At 45.6% G+C, this 6,193-nt stretch overlaps 1 pseudogene; it reads right to left on the reverse strand.

Annotated features, from left to right (window-relative positions):
• Positions 1 to 363: 363 nt before the first annotated feature.
• LOC128928518 (chromobox protein homolog 3 pseudogene) lies at positions 364 to 6,193 on the reverse strand (annotated as a pseudogene).

The raw sequence follows: 6,193 nt of genomic DNA on the forward strand, positions 1-6,193 counted from the left end.
CCTGACCAACATGGTGAAACCCTGTGTCTACTAAAAATACAAAAATTAGCCAGGTGTGGTGGTGGGCACCTGTAATCCCAACTACTTGGGAGGCTGAGGCAGAATTGCCTGAACCTGGGAATCGGAGGTTGCAGTGAGTGGAGATCACGCCATTGTACTCTAGCCTGGGCAACAAGAGCAAAACTCCATCTTGAAAAAAAAAAAAAAACAACAACAACTCATCCAACACTACTTTCAAAACAAACACATCAAACTTGATTTTCATTAGAATGTAGTTATTTTGTCACATTAGTAAATCAAAAAGCAAGACCCAAATATTTTATTTTATATATATATATATATAATGTGAACTATTGAGCTTCATCTTCTGGACAAAAATGCCAAGCTAGTCCAGGAGTTTGAGACCATCCCTGCCAACATAGTGAAACTCTATCTCTGCTAAAAATACAGGGCCGAGTGTGGTGGCTCACGCCTATAATCCCAGCACTTTGGGAGGCCGAGGCGGGTGGATCACGAGGTCAAGAGATCGAGACCATCCTGGTCAACATGGTGAAACCCCATCTCTACTAAAAATACAAAAAATTAGCCGGGCATGGTGGTGTGTGCCTGTAATCCCAGCTACTCAGGAGGCTGAGGCAGGAGAAATGCCTGAACCCAGGAGGTTGCGGTGAGCCGAGATCACGCCATTGCACTCCAGCCTGGGTAACAAGAGCGAAACTCCAACTCAAAAAAAAAAAAAAATACAAAAGCCGGTGTGGTGGCAAGTCCCATAATCCCAGCTACTCGGGAGGCTGAGACAGGAGAAGTTCTTGAACCCAGGAAGTGGAGGTTGCAGTGAGCCAAGATTGTACCACCACACTCCAGCCAGGAAGACAGAGTAAGACCATCTCAAAAAAAAAGGAATTACAATTTGAGGAAACTTCATATTTGCCTCTTTTGCCAGCACGAAGTCCACCTCACCTGAATCTTTCCACTTCACGAGAAACATCAATTTTCCATTGCCGCCTATGGCACCAATTCTTTCAGGATCAAGACCTCTGGCAAATCCTCTTGGCCTCTCAGCAGCACCTCTTTTCTTCTTTGATTTGCTGACTTGGATTCACTGTGAGATACAGTACAGATTTTCTTTTTGTACCATCTTTTTCTTTACCAGCTTTTTGAGAATTAAGAAAAGCTTCAATTAACTCTGTACAATTTGAATTTTCCTCAGGTTCCCAAGCATTGTCCGAATCTGTAAATCCCTTCCACTTTAGGGAATATTCCACTTTCCCATTCACTACAAATCCATCTACTAGTACTTTTTCCACCACAAATTCTTCAAGCTCTCTCTCTTCAACCTTTTTACTCTTTTCATTCTGTTTTTTCTCCATTTTTGGAGGCCATTTTTTACTGCTGACTTGAAGAGCTATTATTCACTGCTTCTGAGCTGCTCCAGGTCTTGGTCTGAAATGTGAAATGTCTTGTGTGCAATTTCTTTTTTTCTTTTTTTTCTTTTGAGATGGAGTTTCACTCTTGTTACACAGGCTGGAGTGCAATGGCACAATCTCGGCTAACCGCAACCTCCGCCTCCTGGGTTCAGGCAATTCTCCTGCCTCAGCCTCCTGAGTAGCTGGGATTACAGGCATGCACCACCATGCCCAGCTAATTTTTGTATTTTTAGTAGAGACGGGGTTTCACCATGTTGACCAGGATAGTCTCAATCTCTTGACCTCATGATCTGCTCTCCTCGGCCTCCCAAAGTCCTGGGATTACAGGTGTGAGCCACCGCGCCTGGCCTGCAATTTCTTTTTTTGGAGATGGAGTCTCGCTCTGTGACCCAGGCTGGAGTGCAGTGACATGCTCTCGGCTCACTGCAATCCCTGCCTCCTGGGTTCAAGCGATTCTCTTGCCTCGGCCTCCCAAGTAGTTGGAACTACAGGCATGTACCACCACACCCAGCTAATTTTTGTATTTTTAGCAGAGATGGGGTTTTGACATGTTGGCCAGACTGGTCTCGAACTCCTGACCTCAGGTGATCCAACTGCCTCAGCCTCCCAAAGCACTGAGATTACAGGCATGAGCCACTGCACCTGGCCCACTGCTTGCACTTTCAATCAGCTCTAGATTACTTGTGATACCTAATTCAATATCACTGCTATGTCAACAGTTGTTTAGAGAATAATGACAAGAAGAAAAGTTTGGACGTGTTCAGTAAAGCCGCAATCTTTTTCAAACATTTTTACCCCAGTTGGTTGAATCCCCAGTTAAATCCAGAAGCCACAGATGTGGCAACCATGTGGGAAGGGCCAGCTGTATTTATTAGCATCCCCCGACCCCTACACTGCCCACTGCTTCAACAGGTCAGGGGATGTCCTGCGCCCCTCCTGGCAAGGAGAAGCATTACCTCAGCTCCTGTTGGGACTGCAGGTCTGTCTGCATCTTGACGTCTGGAAAGTTTGCCTAACGCCTCACATAGGAAATGAATTTGGAGGAGCTTGGGACTGTAGATGGAGATTTGGGAGTGATGTCCACAGAAACACTTAAAGCCTCAGAGCGGCTAAGAGAGCCACCTGCAGAGAAAGGTCACCTGTCGTTCACCTTTGAATCCTCAAACTCTAACACAGGGCATTCAGTAAACATCAGATGTCTATGGAACAAATGCAAGTATTGGACATAAAAGAAGTGAAAGGGACTATCTTCTCATGGTGCAGAAAATTAGAGCTCCATGACACGTGTAGCCCTGAATTTAGGAATCCACACCACTAGACAAGAAATACCTTTTCAATTAACAAATGGCCTCTCCTCTCCTTTCCCTGAAGAGTTTAGTGAACGATGATCAGGAGGGCACCAAAAACTTTGTTTTCATGTCAAACTGTACCTCTCCTCCAGTGGTTTATCATCTACTTGAAGAGACAAGGCACAGATGAAGAATGAAGACTTCCCTGTCCTCAGAAGTCTGTAACCACACGGGATGAGGCATCCATCCCACACTTGCTTCTCCAGAATGAGTAGAGAACCATATGCAATAATTCGCTGAATTCACAACAACTTACCGCTGAAAATGTACAGCACAGAAAATCAGAGTTTGTAGTTAGGTGGCGCTATCAGGGCAGGCCTCCTGAAAGAGGCTGGCTTGGAACTGCCCTAGGCTGGGAAGAAGTTGAAAAGAGAACAGAAAATTAATTGTTCTGTCGCCTGAAGGAAACCTGGGTTCTCTGACCCAGAGTCTCAGCCAGATATCCTGGTGGGGAGACGGGTGCGAAGCCATCAACCACCCTGCCCATGTTCTCATGCTTGAGAGTGTGGCACCAGGGCAGAAGCAGCAAAGATGACCACTGCATACATTCCAGCTCCCAGACAGACGCACACCTAGCTTCTGATGCACAAGGCCCCATTCAACAAAATCCATACCTTTTCAGGGTGCAGGATAATAGAGTGAAGTGCATGTGGACTGGAGTGCAGTGCTGCCCAGATGAACGGCGCCAGCTCAGAGCATCCTCAGGGAAGCAAGCATTAGTTTGGAGAAGATTGAGAGATGAGGCCATCCAATGAGCCAGAGGGTCCCTAAGAGATGAAGTGGCCTTTGCCTCTGGGATTCCCTATCAATCATTCACAGAAGCAGCTTGGTCCACTGAGCTGGGCAACACTGTTCTGGAATAATAATGAACAGTACACCCAGCATGCCTCCTGCCAGAGTCCAATGAGGGGAGCAGGTGAGTGCTGTCTCCCCAGCACCTGCTCCTGCATGGACCAGCAGCCCTGACCTTTCTGACAAACCCCAAAGCGCTCCAACCACTATGTGGCTTCTCACCATCTCCAGCTCAAACTCTGCTTCCGAAGCCTAGTGGATCCACCTGATGGACCTCACCTCCTGCTGTCCCAGCACATACTGCTCCATCTGAGAGATGCCTCCTCCCAGGGCGGCAGCACTCATGTTTACCTGGGGGCTTCCTTGCACTGTTCCCATCATCAGAGATACCCTGCTCTCTTCCACCCCAAACAATGGTAGGAACAAATCAACACAGACTTAGAGTCAGAAGAGCCAGCTTCAATTCCTCCACTGAACAGAGAGTGCCTGCATATTCCCACAAAAGAACAGAAACTTAGAATCTGACAGTGACAGAGGTCTGACATCCACAGTCAGTCTCCGAAGCCTGAAGTCACAGTGTCCGCAGGGCTAGCTCACTATGGAGTTCCAGGGAGATGTTACTCCCTTGCCTTTCCCAGCTCCTAGAGGCAGCCTGGGTTTCTTGGCTCATGGCCCCACAGCATACGACTTCTGCCTCTGTGGCCACATCTCCGTCTCTTACTCTGGCCCTCTGGTTTCCCTCTTATGAAGACTCCTGCGATTACATCAGACCCACCCAGGTAATGCAGGGGAATCTCCCCATCTGAACATCCTTAGTTGAATCACATCTGCAAAGTCACTTTTGCCAGGTAAGGTCAGAAATCTACAGGCTCTGGAGAGTAGGATGTGAACATCTTTGGGGGCCATCATTCAGCCTGGCACACTGAGATATATATGTATTTTTAATTTTTGGTTTAGTTTTTAGAGACAGTATCATTGTGTTGCCCAGGCCAAACTCAGAATCCAGGGGTTCAAGCCTTCCTCCTGCCTCAGCCTCCCAAGTACTGGGATTACAGGTGCATGCCACTGTGCCTGGCTTATGCCTTACAAATCGATAAGAAAACTGATTTTTTTTCCTTTTTTTTTTTTAAATGAGACAGGGGCTCAACATATTGCCCAGGCTGGTCCTGAACTCCCTGACTCAAGTGATCTTCCTGCTTCAGCCTCCCACAGTGCTAGGATTACAGGCATGAGCCAACACACCAGCCCAGTTTGATTTTTTTTTAGTGGGTAAAAGGTTGGACTTCACCAGAGGAGATATACAAAATGGCAAAAAAAGAAAAAAAAAGTTTATGAAAAGATGCAGAACATCATTATTCATTAGGGAAATACAAATTGAAACCACAGTGATGTAATAACTGCATCCTCATCAGAATAGGTGAAATCGAAAGACACATCTGCACTGGCAAGGCTGCAGAACAGGCAGAACTCTCACATGCTGCTAGGGGGACACGCAAAATGGCACAGCTACTGTGGAAAGCAGTTTAGAAGTTTCCTATAAAGCCAAACGTAGGAACCAGCGATCCTTCCCCTAGGTGTTTATCCAAGACAAATGAAAGCAGATTTGTACACACAGTCTGTACAAGAATGTTCCAGCAGCTTCCTTCTGCTCCCCAGAAATGGACAGCAGCCCAAGTGGCCTTCAGCTGATAACTGTAATAAAGGAAGTGTCGTACATCCATACAGTGGGATAATGTATGGATTCATTCAGTAATGATAAAGAACAAGTTACTGAAACACACAGGAACAAGGGTAATTCTCAAGAGCTTTACACCAAGCGAAAGGAGCCAGACACAAAAGATACCTGTGTTAGGGTTCTTTACCTGAAATTCTGGAAAAGGAGACTACAGTGGGAGAAGCAGAACTCATTGAGCTGCACACCTAAAACTGGCAAATTTTAACATATGTCAATTATCTCAACAAAGCTGATACTAAAAATCAGTTGCACAATTGCGCAACAATGTGAATGTTCTTAATGCCACCGAACTGTAGACTTAAAATTTGTTAAAATGGTAAGTTTTCTGTTATGTATATTTTATCACAATTAAATGACCCCCCTAAATCAATGGCATTCTACATACTGGCAATAACAGTTAGAAAATAAACTTTTGGCCGGGTGCAATGGCTCACGCCTGTAATCGCATCACTTTAGGAGGCCAAGGCAGGCAGATCACTTGAGGTCAGGTGATCGAGACCAGCCTGGCCAACATGGTGAAACCTCATCTCCACTGAAACACAAAAATTAGCCAGGCCCAGTGGTAGGTGCCTGTAATCCCAGCCACTCCGGAGGCTGAGGCAGGAGAATTGCTTGAACCCAGGAGGAAGAGGTTGCAGTGAGCCGAGATCAAGCCATTGCACTCCAGCCTAGGTGACAGAGTGAAACAGCTCCGTCTCAAAAAAAAATAAATAAATAGAGAGAGAGAGACAGAAAGAAAATAAACTTTTGAAAGAGCATTTTTACAACAGTACCCAAACAAAAAAATACCTAGGAAAAACACTAATGAAAGATACACAAGACTCTCCCTGAAAAATATAAAACACTTTCAGAGAAAGTATACAAAAAATAAAAAAAGAAAAAGAAAAATA

The sequence above is a fragment of the Callithrix jacchus genome, chromosome 9 (genome assembly GCF_049354715.1).
Source record: "Callithrix jacchus isolate 240 chromosome 9, calJac240_pri, whole genome shotgun sequence".
Taxonomy (NCBI): Eukaryota; Metazoa; Chordata; class Mammalia; order Primates; family Cebidae; genus Callithrix; species Callithrix jacchus.